The following is a 15,869-nucleotide window of genomic DNA, read 5'->3' on the forward strand; positions in this document are numbered from 1 at the left end:
CGTACTCAGTCAAGTGACACTCGTTCACACTCACTCTTTCTCTCACTCAATTCGAAGGGCTTTATTGGCATGGGAAATATTTGTTTACATTGCCAAAGCAAGGGAAATTGATAATAAACACTTTGTGAAATAAACAATACAAATTTTACAGTAAACATTACACTTACAAAAGTTCCAAATGTCATATTATGTGTACATATATATATATATATATATATATATATATATATATATATATACAGTGTTGTAATGATGTGCAAATAGTTCAAGTACAAAAGTGAAAATAAATAAACAGAAATATAGGTTGTATTTACAATGGTGTTTGTTCTTCACTGGTTGTCCTTTTCTTGTGGCAACAGGTCACAAATCTTGCTGCTGTGATGGCACACTGTGGAATTTCACCCAGTAGATATGGGAGTTGATCAAAATTGGATTTGTTTTCAAATTCTTTGCGGGTCTGTGTAATCTGAGGGAAATATGTGTCTAATATTGTCATACATTTGGCAGGAGGCTAGGAAGTGCAGCTCAGTTTCCACCTCATTTTGTGGGCAGTGAGCACATAGCCTGTCTTCTCTTGAGAGCCATGTCTGCCTTCGGCGGCCTTTCTCAATAGCATGACTGTGCTCACTGAGTCTGTACATAGTCAAAGATTTACTTAATTTTGGTCCAGTCACAGTGGTCACGTATTCTGTCACTGTGTACTGTATGTTTAGTGCCAAATGGCATTCTAGTTTGTTCTGTGACAAGTACATTTCCATAGCCTCCGTCTCCGCCTGTGAGAGGGGATACAAGTGACTCCTGGGAAGTGCAGCGTCTACCAGGAGATTTATCGCACAAACACCCCGTCGATGGGGTGGTAATTGAGTCTCCTTCTTTTTAGAGACCTGGTCTGGACTTTCCACCGTAGTAGCACCAACGGAAACCCCTAAACACCTCCCCGAGTACTCCCGCGACCACCCCTTGAGAGCCCACTGTGGCCAAGAAACAGTGGGTTCATTACAAACTAACCAGGGTAGGCCTAGTACCACAGGAAACGCAGGAGAGTCAATAAGGAAGAGACTAATTATCTCCTTGTCCCCCCTGTGTCACCATCCTGTGTCACCATGCCCAGAGGAGAGGTGGCCTCACTGATCAAACCTGACCCTAACGGTCGACTATCTAAGGCGTGAACGGGGAAGGGCACAGCCACGGGAACAATGGGGATCCCTAAACTATGGGCGAACAATCGGTCTATAAAATTCCCAGCCTCGTCTGATTCGACGAGCAACATATGCTGGGAATGCGGGTTAAACTCAGTAAAAGTGACGTAGACAAACATATGAGCAACAGAGAACTCTGGGTGAGACCACCAGACCCTCGATCTGAACGTCATCGCGCAGACTGCAGTGGTAATCGTCGATCAGGGCCCTGTCGTTCCATCCTGCGCCGGCATACAGGGTCCTAAACTCCAGGGCGAACTCCTGGGCGCTCCTCGTCTCCTGCCTCAGAAGGAAGAGGCGCTCAACCGCCACTCGACCCTCGGGCGGGTGAACTCCTCAAACTGGTCCAACGCCTCATTTCCCTCTCTCCATACGGCTTTGGCCCACTCCAGGGCTTTCCCGGTGAGGCACGAGACGAGAGCGGACACCCTCTCACGGCCCGACGGAGCCGGGTGGACGGTGGCCAGGTAAATGTCCAGTTGGAGAAGGAACCCCTGGCAGTTCGGAGCCTTCCCATCGTATTCCTGGGGCAGGGAGAGACGAATCCCACTGTGACCGGGATGAAGAGGGGCACTCAATGGAGACTCCGGTTGTGCTGGTGGAACTCCCTGTCTCTCCCAGCGGTCCATTGTCTGGACAACACGGTCCATGGCCGTGCCAAGATGTTGGAGCATTGTTGCGTGCTCCCAGACGCGCTTCTCCACCCCTAATACCAGGGTACCTGCTCCTGCTGACTCCATAGTAGTGGGTCCGTAATTCTGTAATGTGATGCTACTGGCGGCAGAGAAGTCAGGTGCAGGAGGGTGGAAACTGATTTACACCAGTTGTGTTTAATAACCATAAACCACTGTAAACAGAATAAATACAATAAACGGGTCAAACAAAACCCAGCACATACAAACACTACAACAAACAATTACAGACAAGGACATGAGGGGGAACAGAGGGTTAAATACACAACATGTAATTGATGGAACTGGAACCAGGTGTGATGGAAGACAAGACAATACCAATGGAAAATGAAAAGTGGATCGGCGATGGCTAGAAGGTTGGTGACTTCGACCGCCAAACGGCGCCCGAACAAGGAGAGGGACCAACTTCGGCGGAAGTCATGACAAGTGTGTTCCAATTTTCCCAGAAGTGGTTAGATTCTATGGATTCTTGAATTACATTGAGCTGATTTCGGGCATGCTGTTCCTTCTTTTTCCGTAGTGTATTTCTGTATTGTTTTAGTGATTCACCATAGTGAATCCGGATCAGGTTTTCTGGGTCTCCATGTTTTTGGTTGGACAGGTTTCTCAATTTCTTTCTTAGGTTTTTGCATTCTTCATCGAACCATTTGTCATTGTTCTAAATTTTCTGTTTGAATTGTTTAGATTTATACCATGTTTCTTGTAAGATGACAATGTCTGTATTTCTTTGAAGTCTGGGTTCCTTCTCTTTAGGCCAAAGGCAGATGATCTCAGACCTTATATATTCCAGGATGAGATAGTAAAAGCTTTGTGTTTCATAGTGTCTAGTGTTGTTAATGTGTGGTTTAGGGCCAGACCATTACAGGAGGTGTGAGCAAAGCATGTTGAGCATCTGATACATACCTCTTAGCTCTCTCGTTTGATATTTATAGCACTTCAGTTAGTGCTAAATACGGCTGCTAGAATCCTGACTAGAACCAAAAAATTGTATCATATTACTCCAGTGCTAGCCTCTCTACACTGGCTTCCTGTCAAAGCAAGGGCTGATTTCAAGGTTTTACTGCTAACCTACAAAGCATTACATGGGCTTACTCCTACCTATCTCTCTGATTTGGTCCTGCCGTACATACCTACACGTACGCTACGGTCACAAGACGCAGGCCTCCTAATTGTCCCTAGAATTTCTAAGCAAACAGCAGGAGGCAGGGCTTTCTCCTATAGAGCTCCATTTTTATGGAACTGTCTGCCTACCCATGTCAGAGACGCAAACTCGGTCTCAACCTTTAAGTCTTTACTGAAGACTCATCTCTTCAGTGGGTCATACGATTGAGTGTAGTCGGGCCCAGGAGTGGGAAGGTGAACGAAAAGGCTCTGGAGCAACGAACCGCCCTTGCTGTCTCTGCCTGCCCGGTTCCCCTCTTTCCACTGGGATTCTCTGCCTCTAACCCTATTACAGGGGCTGAGTCACTGGCTTGCTGGGGCTCTCTCATGCCGTCTGGAAGGGGTGCGTCACCCCTCCTTGGGTTGTGCCATGGCGGAGATCTTTGTGGGCTATACTCAGCCTTGTCTCAGGATGGTAAGTTGGTGGTTGAAGATATCCCTCTAGTGGTGTGGGGGCTGTGCTTTGGCAAAGTGGGTGGGGTTATATCCTTCCTGTTTGGCCCTGTCCGGGGGTGTCCTCGGATGGGGCCACAGTGTCTCCTGACCCCTCCTGTCTCAGCCTCCAGTATTTATGCTGCAGTAGTTTATGTGTCGGGGGGCTAGGGTTAGTTTGTTATATCTGGACTACTTCTCCTGTCCTATTCGGTGTCCTGTGTGAATCTAAGTGTGTGTTCTCTAATTCTCTCCTTCTCTATTTCTCTCTCTCGGAGGACCTGAGCCCTAGGACCATGCCCCAGAACTACCTGACATAATGACTCCTTGCTGTCCCCAGTCCACCTGACCGTGCTGCTGCTCCAGTTTCAACTGTTCTGCCTTATTATTATTCGACCATGCTGGTCATTTATGAACATTTGAACATCTTGGCCATGTTCTGTTATAATCTCCACCCGGCACAGCCAGAAGAGGACTGGCCACCCCACATAGCCTGGTTCCTCTCTAGGTTTCTTCCTAGGTTTTGGCCTTCCTAGGGAGTTTTTCCTAGCCACCGTGCTTCTACACCTGCATTGCTTGCTGTTTGGGGTTTTAGGCTGTGCTGCTGCTCCAGTTTCAACTGTTCTGCCTTATTATTATTCGACCATGCTGGTCATTTATGAACATTTTGAACATCTTGGCCATGTTCTGTTATAATCTCCACCAGGCCATTACGCCCTGGTCATTTCGGGCCTACTAGCTGTGGAGAGGTCAGGGGTCAGCAGTGACATCTCTGATTGGACAGCTGTGTCTGAGGAAGAACAAACAAACTGGAAGTGACCTTGAGCTCCACTAAACTTTGCCACAAATAACTTCCTGTGTCTCCAAATTCCCTCTGCATTCATGAGCATATGGTTGGGCTTAATCCGCAAGGAGCCGGGCTGCAGTCATGAGCATCTGGTTGGGCTTAACCCACAAGTAGCCGAGCTGCAGTCATGAGCATCTGGTTGGGCTTAACCCGCAAGTAGCCGAGCTGCAGTCATGAGCATCTGGTTGGGCTTAACCCGCAAGTAGCCGGGCTGCAGTCATGAGCATCTGGTTGGGCTTAACCCACAAGTAGCCGAGCTGCAGTCATGAGCATCTGGTTGGGCTTAACCCGCAAGTAGCCGGGCTACAGTCATGAGCATCTGGTTGGGCTTAACCCACAAGTAGCCGAGCTACAGTCATGAGCATCTGGTTGGGCTTAACCCGCAAGTAGCCGAGCTGCAGTCATGAGCATCTGGTTGGGCTTAACCCGCAAGTAGCCGAGCTACAGTCATGAGCATCTGGTTGGGCTTAACCCACAAGTAGCCGAGCTGCAGTCATGAGCATCTGGTTGGGCTTAACCCACAAGTAGCTGAGCTACAGTCATGAGCATCTGGTTGGGCTTCCTGCAAGTAGCCGAGCTACAGTCATGAGCATCTGGTTGGGCTTAACCCACAAGTAGCCGAGCTACAGTCATGAGCATCTGGTTGGGCTTAACCCACAAGTAGCCGAGCTACAGTCATGAGCATCTGGTTGGGCTTAACCCGCAAGTAGCCGAGCTACAGTCATGAGCATCTGGTTGGGCTTAACCCGCAAGTAGCCGAGCTGCAGTCATGAGCATCTGGTTGGGCTTAACCCGCAAGTAGCCGAGCTACAGTCATGAGCATCTGGTTGGGCTTAACCCGCAAGTAGCCGAGCTGCAGTCATGAGCATCTGGTTGGGCTTAACCCACAAGTAGCTGAGCTACAGTCATGAGCATCTGGTTGGGCTTAACCCACAAGTAGCTGAGCTGCAGTCATGAGCATCTGGTTGGGCTTAACCCACAAGTAGCTGAGCTACAGTCATGAGCATCTGGTTGGGCTTAACCCACAAGTAGCTGAGCTGCAGTCATGAGCATCTGGTTGGGCTTAACCCACAAGTAGCTGAGCTACAGTCATGAGCATCTGGTTGGGCTTAACCCACAAGTAGCCGGGCTGCAGTCATGAGCATCTGGTTGGGCTTAACCCACAAGGAGCCGGGCTGCATTTTAAAGACTTGGCAGGGATCTTTTTTGTTGTTTCATTTATTGTGTGTTGTAGTTTATGTTCTTTTGTCTTGGGGGACTCGGTGGCACTCTGCTGTTTGATCATTCTGCTATTCCAATGGATTGCAGTACCTGACCTGTGTGTGTGTATTTGCATGCTTACATGTGTGCATGTGCGTTTTGCCTGTATGCATTTGTGTGCAGTTCCTGTCAGCCACATCAAATGTTTAAGCACATGGTTCAGGTCAGCGCAGCAATCAGGGCTGGAACTCATTGGTCAACACTTCAGGTCTTACAGCCTTTTGACTGCAATATATTCACTGCAAACTGGGTTGATTTACTTTGAAGCTACATTCACTATGTGATAAGGTATTAGATAAAAGGAAATGAGTAGGATAAATGTATTATAATAAAGGTTCCATCTTCCATGGGTATTCCAGCCATTCACATTATCATACTGTGTGTGTGTGTGTGTGTGTGTGTTTGCGTGAGTGTGCGTGCGTGTGTGTATGTTTTAGAGGTCGACCGATTATGATTTTTCAACGCCGATACCGATGCCGATTATTGGAGGACCAAAAAAAAGACGATACTGATTAATCGTCCGATTTTTATATATATATATTTGTAATAATGACAATTACAATAATACTGAATGAACACTTTTATTTTAACTTAATATAATACATCAATAAAATCTATTTAGTCTCAAATAAATAATGGAACATGTTCAATTTGTTTTAAATAATGCAAAAACAAAGTGTTGGAGAAGAAAGTAAAAGTGCAATATGTGCCATGTAAAACAGTTAACGTTTCAGTTCCTTGCTCAGAACATGAGAACATGAAAGCTGGTGGTTCCTTTTAACATGAGTCTTCAAAATTCTCAGGTAAGAAGTTTTAGGTTGTAGTTATTATAGGAATTATAGGACTATTTCTCTCTATACCATTTGTATTCCATATACCTTTGACTATTGGATGTTCTTATAGGCACTATAGTATTGCCAGCCTAATCTCGGGAGTTGATAGGCTTGAAGTCATAAACAGCGCAGTGCTCGAAGCACAGCGAAGAGCTGCTGGCAAATGCAGGAAAAAGTGCTGTCTGAATGAATGCTTACAAGCCTGCTTCTGCCTACCACCACTCAGTCAGACTGCTTTATCAAATATCAAACCATAGCCTTAATTATAATATAATAACACACAGAAATACAAGCCTTAGGTCATTAATATGGTCAACTCCGGAAACTAATTTCGAAAACAAAATGTTTATTCTTTCTTTCATTCTTTCAAATACGGAACTGTTTCATATTTTAAGTTATATAAGTTAATTACGGTCTTCGTTAGGAAGAAATGGTCTTCACACAGGGCAGCCCAAACTGCTGCATGTACCCTGACTCTCCTTGCACAGAACGCAAGAGAAGTGACACAATTTCCCTAGTTAAAAGAAATTCATGTCAGCAGGCAATATTAACTAAATATGCAGGTTTAAAAATATATACTTGTGTATTGATTTTAAGAAAGGCATTGATGTTTATGGTTAGGTACACATTGGTGCAACGACAGTGCTTGTTAAATCATTACCCATTTGGCGAAGTAGGCTGTGATTCAATGATAAATTAACAGGCACCGCATCGATTATATGCAACACAGGACAAGCTAGATAAACTAGTAATATCATCAACCATGTGTAGTTAACTAGTGATTATGTTAAGGTTGATTGATTTTTATAAGATACGTTTAATGCTAGCTAGCACCTTACCTTGGCTCCTTGCTGCACTCGCATAACAGGTAGTCAGCCTGCCACGCAGTCTCTTCGTGGAGTGCAATGTAATCACCCATAATTGGTGTCCAAAATTGCCAATTACCGATTGTTATGAAAACTTGAAATCGTCCCTAATTAATCGGCCATTCCGATTAATCGGTCGACCTCTAGTATGTTTATGTGTGAGTGTTCAGGTGTATCTAGGGTTGCTTGTTGACAATGCAATTTAGAGAGGTGAGCAAAGACCTTTCAAAAACCTGATCAGAGTGCCAGTGATATTTTGTTCCCTTTCCTGATTAGAATACAGCGCTGGCCATCATTAAATGAGGAAGTGATATTCACTTTGTATGTTGTCTACCTCACTTGCTTTGGCAATGTTAACACATGTTTCCCATGCCAATAAAGCCCTTGAATTGAATTGAATTGAATTGATATCGCTAAAGATCAAAGAGCCTTCATCTCAGCTGGCATTTAATGACACAACACCCACAGGTCAGGAAATAAACAGGAAGTAAATAATTGCTGATGGTGTTGAAATGAATGGGACTGGTGTACCAACTGGCCACTGTTTCAAAACGATTTTCCATAGTGTCCGTAAAGGTTTCTCAACTTTTAATGTATTATTTTCCTTATCCTCTCTATATCCAATATTGCCATATCCTCAAAGCATGGTATTTCTATTTCTTACCAAACCTTCAAATATGAAAGAACACACAATAGCCGGGCTATTGGCATTTCATCTTCTCACAGCTCGTGCAATAACATCCTTAGTGACATATGCAAATGAGGATGATAATACCATGGCAACACAGGACCCCCTGCCCCCAGTACAACACCAAGATAGAGAATAGCTTCATGATCTACCTTATTAATCTACATTTCTGCAGCAATCCATCAAATATCATTTGGAAAACAATCCCCTGGCATCTATTCAGACTGGAGGTTATTGGGATTGGCACTGTGGGTGTTTGCTTGACGGAGGTCAATAAAGTTTCAAGTTAATTGTGTTATTATTACAAGTTTCAGCCGCGCTGTGTGGCTGGCTTCTCTTTCCATGCAAATATTTGACATCCAAACTTTTTGGTGATGGAGGCACATGTTTCCTCATCAACAATTCTCAGTGTACCAAAGTTGAAAACATCTCGAGCCCCTGTAAACCGAACTGGAGTATCTGATGCTAAAATCCGACTCCACTATATGCCGAGGGAATTCATGTGTTATTATCACAACTGTGTACATACCACCACAAGCAAACACCAGGTCGGAACTGAGCGAAATGTTCAAGATCATTAGCCAGCATGAATTTGCGAACCCAATAGCAATCTCTATTGTCGTGGGTGATTTCAACCAATCACGTTTAAAACACAATTTCTTCCAAATTTCACCAACATGTATCCTGCCCCACAAGAGGAAGCAATGTGCTAGTCCATGTATATACAAACATTCATGATACATCCCCCGCCCCTACTTCGGCCAATCAGATCATGTCTCTCTGTTCCTACTCCCCGCCTACAAGCAGCAACTTAAGAGGGAGCCATCAACACAGAGAATAGTGAGGCGCTGGACAGAGAACGCACACTCAATGCTTCATGACTTTTTTGAGAATACTGATTGGAATATGTTCAAAGATTCATCCACCCAGGACTCATTCATCAACATTGAGGAATAAACATCGTCAGTCATATGCTTTATTAGGAAATGTGTTGATGATGTTGTACCCACTATATCAAACCGGACATACCCTAACCAAAAACCCTGGATGAACGGACATATCCGTACCTTGCTGAGAGCCTGTAGTGCAGCATTCAATGTCAGCAGAACGAAACCCGATGCCTTGGTGGTGCGTGATGCGTGATGCATACAAGGCTAGCAAGTATGAGCAAATTCATTAGGGATGAAAAAATACCTTACAGACTCAAACTTGAATTGATGTTTGGCAACTCAGACTCGTGATGCATGTGGCAAGGACAGACTATCGTGGACTACAAAGGCAAATCCAGCTGTGTGGTGCCCACCGAAGCCTCCCAGCCAGACGAGCACTTTGAGGCACACAATACTGGAAGACTCTCACTGCTCCGGACAACCAGCTGTTGTTGCTCTCCGAGACTGATGTGAGAAACTCTTAAAAGAGTGAATAATCACAAAGTTGCAGGCCTAAATGGCACTCTGGCCGTGTCCACAGAATCTGTGCTGACCAGCTGGCGGGCGTATTCTCGGACCTTCAACCTGTCCCAAGTTGTAGTCTCCACCTGCTTCAAGGAGACCACCATTGTCCCAGTGCCCAAGAAAAACAAGGTGACATGCCCACATGACTAACAAAAGGCCCTATAACATCCGCAATGCGGAGAACATGGATGGAATCACAGAATCCAGACATTAAAACAGAATTCAACAATATTCAAAAATGTATTGAACTTAGTAGGGAATCAACTAAATGCATTGAACTTAGTAGGGAATCAACTAAATGCATTGAACTTAGTAGGGAATCAACTAAATGCATTGAACTTAGTAGGGAATCAACTAAATGCATTGAACTTAGTAGGGAATCAACTAAATGCATTGAACTTAGTAGGGAATCAACTAAATGCATTGAACTTAGTAGGGAATCAACTAAATGCATTGAACTTAGTAGGGAATCAACTAAATGCATTGAACTTAGTAGGGAATCAACTAAATGCATTGAAAATGTATTCATTTTCCAAAGTTTATCATAAGACAAGAATAGAATGGATCAGTGATTCGTATTTCCTAAAACTTTCTGAAGAGGCAATGAGAATTCTACCTGTCTCTGTACGTGCGGTACGCACGTCTACCACTTTGTGTGGCTATTGGCGATAATGCGAATGAAAAGTCTTCTGGTGGATGGAAAGGCTTTCCCAAAAACCTTCTCAATTAAATGTTAAATACAAAGTAGCCTATGCCTACCTGGCAGAAGGATATTATTTGCATTAATCCAGTGGGTATTTATTTTGCAAAGTCTACCATCACGTGAGCTACAAAAACATGCTAAACAACAGCTTCTTGTTAGGTGCACACTGGAATTAAAGGGTAACTACACCCAAAAATTGACATTTTTCAAATTTTCCCAGACCTCAAAAGTGGTCTCCTGATGTCGTTTATGCATTGTTGTGGACTTTGAACATCCATTATAGTTGTTTTTCTATTTTTTATAAACAGATTTTTTTTTGCCAAAGCATAAATTTACATGGGGAAACCAAAAGCAAGAAAAACAAAATGGAGAAATAGGAATTTGGGATAAAACTAAACAGGTAAAAAATACAACAGATTTTATAGGGCCCTACTATCGCCCGCCTCACTCACCTCGGTCATCATGAAGTGCTTGGAGAGGCTGATCATGGCCCACATCAAGGCCAGCATGCCAGGCACACTGGATCCACTCCAATTTGTCGACCACTACGGAAGATGTCATTTCCATTTCTATTCACAGAGCAGCAAAACACCTGGACAAGAGGAACACCTACAGTTGAAGTCGGAAGTTTACACCCAGTGGTGGGCCGACAGGGCCAGCAAGGCCTTCTCTGCTGGCCTAAACATCATCAGAATATAATTAAAAAATATATATATTTTCCCACAAATATGTATAAAATTATTCCCCAGAGTAAGAGTTACACTCTTCATTTCATAGCTGTCCTCTTGGTTGCACTGCTTCCAGCCCCAGGTTGAGATTTGGAGGGCTGGTCTTTATGTTAGATCTTTTATCCAATCATATTCAGCCATCATGAGTTGCCAGGGGTCTAAAATCTGCCCTCGGGCCTTCAGAATCAACAATGCGGGCGCTTGTAGCTTGAAGTGAATGGAAATGAAAATTTAGTGTCAACCAATTAGCTTTAGAGTTGGCTATTGTACGCCTGCTGGCTGGCTCCAGTGTTACACAGGAGCCAGCTAGCAGGCGTAGTGCGTGCACGTCTTTTGATTGGATTACCAATATTGAGAGGCAGGTCTTATGGGCAGGTCTATGCAGAACCTCAGAACTAGGAAACTGAATTTGATAAACTAATTAATTCCCGTACTACAAAGCTGTTTTTTCAACCCACAATGGCGGAAGGAGGAGAAGATATCGATTTGGTTGAGGATATAATTATAACGCCATTCTCAAGACAAACTTTTCAAGAAAAGTTAGACATTGTCAGGAGAGGTCGACGCCGACGCTACAAAGCCTGTCACAGGTGGGAAAGGGGTTTGTTCGCCACTTTCAAAGTTCCAACTACGAGCGCTATCATTGGCTCACAGGCTCCGAGAAGCACTGCAAATTGTACTGCTGGGAATGCCTATTATTTGCAAGTGATGGATTTGGTGTTTGGAGCCACACTGGCTTTGCAAACTTGAGTTGTCTAACCAAGGCAGCAACGAGACACCAAAGTACGGCTTGGCACTTACAAGCAATGGTGCTTTTGAAAACTTTTGGGGACACCCGAGTGGATCTACAGCTCAACGAACAAGCGCGCAGGGCAACGGAGCTGCACAATGAAAAGGTGAAGAAAAATAGAGAAATATTTAAAAGACTCATTGATTGTGTCATGTTTTTGTGTGACGCCTGGTTATACTGCGTTTCTGTCTAAATGTATAGTGTCTAGAGCCATGGCATCATAATGATGGTAATAAGAGGTGGATTAATTCGGGTGGGACTGTGTAGGACCTCACTGAAGGCCCAGGCCTCAGGCCCACGGCACGCCACTGCATACACCTAGGTTGGAGTCAGTAAAACTCGTTTTTCAACCATTCCACACATTTCTTGTTAACGAACTATAGTTAGGACATCTACTTTGTGCATGACACAAGTCATTTTTCCAACAATTTTGTACAGACAGATTATTTCACTTACAATTCACTGTATCACAATTCCAGTGGGTCAGAATTGTACATACACTAAGTTCACTGTGCCTTTAAACAGCTTGGAAAATTCAAGACAATTATGTTATGGCTTCAGAAGCTTCTGATAGGCTAAGTGACATCCTTTGAGTCAATTGGAGGTGTACCTGTGGATGTATTTCAAGGCCTACCTTCAAACTCAGTTCCTCTTTGCTTGACATCATGGGAAAATCAAAAGAAATCAGCCAAGACTTCAGGAAAAAAAATTGTAGACCTCCACAAGTCTGGTTCATCCTTGGGAGCAATTTCCAAACACCTGAAGGTACCACGTTAATCTGTGTAAACAATAGTATGCAATTATAAACACCATGAGACCACGCAGCCGTCATACCGCTCAGGAAGGAGACGCGTTCTGTCTCCTAAATATTAACGGACTTTGGTGCGAAAATTGCAAATGAATCCCAGAACAACAGCAAATGACCTTGTGAAGATGCTGGAGGAAACAGGTGCGAAAGTATCTATACCCACAGTAAAATGAGTCCTATTTCAACATAACCTGAAAGGCCGCTCAACAAGGAAGAAGCCACTGCTCCAAAACCGCCATCAGAAAGCCAGACTACAGTTTGCAACTGCACAGGGGGAGAAAATCATACTTTTTGGAGAAATGTCCTCTGGTCTGATGAAACAAAAATAGAACTGTTTGGCCATAATGACCATCGTTATGTTTGGAATGAAAAGGGGGAGGCTTGCAAGCCGAAGAACACCATCCCAAATGTGAAGGACAGACTGGTGCACTTCACAAAATAGATGGCATCATGAGTGAGGAAATTTATGTGGATATATTGAAGCAACTTTTCAAGACATAAGTCAGGAAATTAAAAGTTGGTCGCAAATGGGTCTTTCAAATGGACAATGACCCCAAGCATACTTCCAAAGTTGTGGCAAAATGCCTTCAGGACAACAAAGTCAAGATATTGGAGAGGCCATCACAAAGCCCTGACCTCAATGCTATAGAACATTTGTGAGCAGAACTGAAAATGTGATGATGTGATGAAAGAAATTAAAGCTGAAATGAATCATTCTCTCAACTATTATTCTGGCATTTCACATTCTTAAAATAAAATGGTGATCCTAACTGACCTAAGACTGGGGATTTTTACTTGGATTAAATGTCAGGGATTGTGAAAAACTGAGTTTTTAAATATATTTGGCTACGGTGTATGTAAACTTCTGACTTCAACTGAATGTGAGAATGCTGTTCATTGACTACAGTTCAGCATTCAACACTATTGTTCCCTCCAAGCTCGACACCAAGCTCAGAGCCCTGGGTCTGGACACCACCCTCTGCAACTGGATCCTGGACTTCCTGACGGCAGACCACAGGCTTTGATGATTGGCAACAACGTCTCCTTCACACTGACTCTTAACAAAGGGGCCCCCCAGGAGTGTGTCCTCTGCCCTCTGCTGTACTCCCTGTTCACCCACGACTGCGTGGCTTTGCACAACACCAACGCCATCATTAAGTTTGCTGATGACACAGCGGTTGTAGGCCTGATAACCAACAACAACAACGAGTCAGCCTATAGGCAAAGAGATAAGTGAACTGACATTTTGATGCCAGGACAACAACCTCTCCCTCAATGTCAGCAAAAGAAAAGAGTTGATTGTTTACTTCAGGAAGCCAAGGAGGGAACATGACCCAAAACACATCAACTGTACTGCGATAGGGAGAGTCAGCAGTTTTAAGTTCCTGGGCATCTACATCATAAGGACCTGACATGGACCAACAACAACACCACTCTTGTCAAGAGGGCGCAACAGCATCTCTACTTCCTATGGCATCTGAAGAAATTTGGCATGCCACCCCAGGTCCTCTCCAAATACTACCGCTGCACCATAGAGAGAGTGGTGACTGGTTGCATCACGGCTTGGTACATGAATTGCACCTCCCACCCATCCAGAACATATATTTGAAACGTTGTCTGAGGAAGGCCCAAAGCATCATCAAGAACACCACACACCCCAGCCATGAGCTGTTCTCAGGCTCAGAGACAATTTCTGTCTACAAGCCATCAGATGACTGAACACTTGAACTGGTCTGACCACCTGCTCTTCTCTGCACCTTCAAACACACACCACACACACACTACATACACATCCCAACTGCTGCAACCATACTCATATAATGATTGCAAATAAGAGTTTGTTCTTAACTGACTTGCCTAGTTAAATAAAGGTAAAAAATATAAATAAAAACAATAGTGTATTACATTCATGCTAAAATGTTTATTATATTATACTAAGATATTTACTTAATTGTATATTTTATTATTTCTTATTTCATTTCGAGAAGGAACCTTCACGTTAGCATTTTCGTTGGACGGTGTATACCATGTGTATCCCGTACATACAGTACAAGTAGGAAAACTTGAAACACACTCCCCACACCTTTCACCACCTACCAGAGAAAGATAACTCCCCACACCTTTCACCACCTACCAGAGAAAGAGAACTACCCACACCTTTTACCACCTACCAGAGAAAGAGAACTACCCACACCTTTTACCACCTACCAGAGAAAGATAACTCCCCACACCTTTCACCACCTACCAGAGAAAGATAACTCCCCACACCTTTCACCACCTACCAGAGAAAGAGAACTACCCACACCTTTTACCACCTACCAGAGAAAGATAACTCCCCACACCTTTCACCACCTACCAGAGAAAGAGAACTACCCACACCTTTTACCACCTACCAGAGAAAGAGAACTCCCCACACCTTTCACCACCTACCAGAGAAAGAGAACTCCCCACACCTTTCACCACCTACCAGAGAAAGAGAACTCCCCACACCTTTCACCACCTACCAGAGAAAGAGAACTCCCCACACCTTTCACCACCTACCAGAGAAAGAGAACTCCCCACACCTTTCACCACCTACCAGAGAAAGAGAACTCCCCACACCGTTCACCACCTACCAGAGAAAGAGAACTCCCCACACCGTTCACCAACTACCAGAGAAAGAGAACTCCCCACACCGTTCACCACCTACCAGAGAAAGATAACTCCCCACACCATTCACCACCTACCAGAGAAAGAGAACTCCCCACACCATTCACCACCTACCAGAGAAAGAGAACTCCCCACACCTTTCACCACCTACCAGAGAAAGAGAACTCCCCACACCGTTCACCACCTACCAGAGAAAGAGAACTCCCCACACCGTTCACCACCTACCAGAGAAAGAGAACTCCCCACACCGTTCACCACCTACCAGAGAAAGATAACTCCCCACACCATTCACCACCTACCAGAGAAAGAGAACTCCCCACACCATTCACCACCTACCAGAGAAAGAGAACTCCCCACACCTTTCACCACCTACCAGAGAAAGAGAACTCCCCACACCGTTCACCACCTATCAGAGAAAGAGAACTCCCCACACCTTTCACCACCTACCAGAGAAAGAGAACTCCCCACACCGTTCACCACCTACCAGAGAAAGAGAACTCCCCACACCGTTCACCACCTACCAGAGAAAGAGAACTCCCCACACCGTTCACCACCTACCAGAGAAAGATAACTCCCCACACCATTCACCACCTACCAGAGAAAGATAACTCCCCACACCATTCACCACCTACCAGAGAAAGAGAACTCCCCACACCATTCACCACCTACCAGAGAAAGAGAACTCCCCACACCGTTCACCACCTACCAGAGAAAGAGAACATTTCTAAGCATGAATGAATCCCCAAAGACCTACAGTAG

The sequence above is a fragment of the Oncorhynchus kisutch genome, linkage group LG2, assembly GCF_002021735.2.
Source record: "Oncorhynchus kisutch isolate 150728-3 linkage group LG2, Okis_V2, whole genome shotgun sequence".
NCBI classification, from domain to species: Eukaryota; Metazoa; Chordata; class Actinopteri; order Salmoniformes; family Salmonidae; genus Oncorhynchus; species Oncorhynchus kisutch.